We start from the raw sequence: 1,363 nt of genomic DNA, 5'->3' as shown, positions 1-1,363 counted from the left end.
AAGGCCACTCGCCCCGCTGGGGACAAGAAACGAAAGAAGAAGAGGAAGGAAAGTTATTCCATCTACATCTACAAAGTAATGAAACAAGTCCACCCCGACACTGGCATCTCCAGCAAAGCTATGTCTATCATGAACAGTTTTGTCAACGATTTGTTCGAAAGAATAGCTTCTGAAGCCAGCCGTTTGGCTCACTACAACAAGCGTTCAACCATCAGTAGCCGTGAGGTACAGACTGCTGTGCGTCTGCTTCTCCCCGGTGAGTTGGCTAAACACGCCGTCTCTGAAGGTACCAAGGCTGTTACCAAATACACCAGCAGCAAGTAAATCTTGGTCTCTCGAAAAACGGTCCTTCTAAGGGCCACCTATATTTTCGTGATTGTAAACTTTCGATTTCCTATTGATCTGCGATTTTCGTTCATGACAATAATTCATCTCCGTTGTAATTTAAATCCTTGAGGGTCTAATGCAGTTTAGCACCTTGAAAATAAAAATTAATTTGTCAGATGACGTTAAGTGCGAAAAATTTTCGGTACTATTCAAGAGTTGTCCCGGTCCGCACACTTGCGCTGGCACGTCGTGACTAATCGATCCTACGACTACCTAAAGTGTCATGCGCAAAACATGTATGAGGGTTTTTTTCTAAACAAAGTAAATAAATTATACACTGTTTTTGGTAAAGAGTCCGTTTAAAAAGTCGGTCTTTCAAAATATACAGTTCAAGGGACTTTACCAGTAATTATCTTTTGCGTTTGGACTTAGGCACATCGTAGAAATAGATGAATGTATGATGTGCAAGCCCAAATACAATGGAGGATGGGATAAAGAGGATAAAAATAGGTTTTTAGTCTTTGTACCTCACCGAGACGACTAAATTCTGATTATTGAAGTGCGTACAATGGGATTACTGAAATAGATGTGACACACTCCTTGAAAGAACGTAAAACGACGTTTTAAGAGTAAGATGGGGAAGATTCAACAAGAAAAAAATATTTACTTTATTTTTAAAAAAATTACTGTTTTAAAAACCCTCAGGTTTTGCGCATACGCGCTAGATAGTCGTTGTAGGATCGACTAGTCACGACTAGCTAGCGCGCACCGGGACCACTCTTCTTGAATAGTACCGAGTTTGGTTAATACAAAGATTTTCACCCGTTAACAACATAAGAAAAGCAGCTTGCTGGTTGTTAACTAGAAAGCTAATATGAAAGACTTGCGCAAACGAACCTGGAGAGTGTGGGTACCCTCGGAAAATTCACGAGATCCGATTTTTCCTTCGTAACCTTTGGGAAAATACACTTTTTACGGAATCCCACGTTTTTGGTTATGGATCCGATTCTAATAACATTTTTCAAAAGTCTGTTTT

This window comes from Octopus bimaculoides, chromosome 28 (genome assembly GCF_001194135.2).
Source record: "Octopus bimaculoides isolate UCB-OBI-ISO-001 chromosome 28, ASM119413v2, whole genome shotgun sequence".
Lineage (NCBI taxonomy): Eukaryota > Metazoa > Mollusca > Cephalopoda > Octopoda > Octopodidae > Octopus > Octopus bimaculoides.
The sequence above is the reverse complement of the archived record's forward strand: the minus strand, read 5'-3'. Positions refer to the sequence as shown.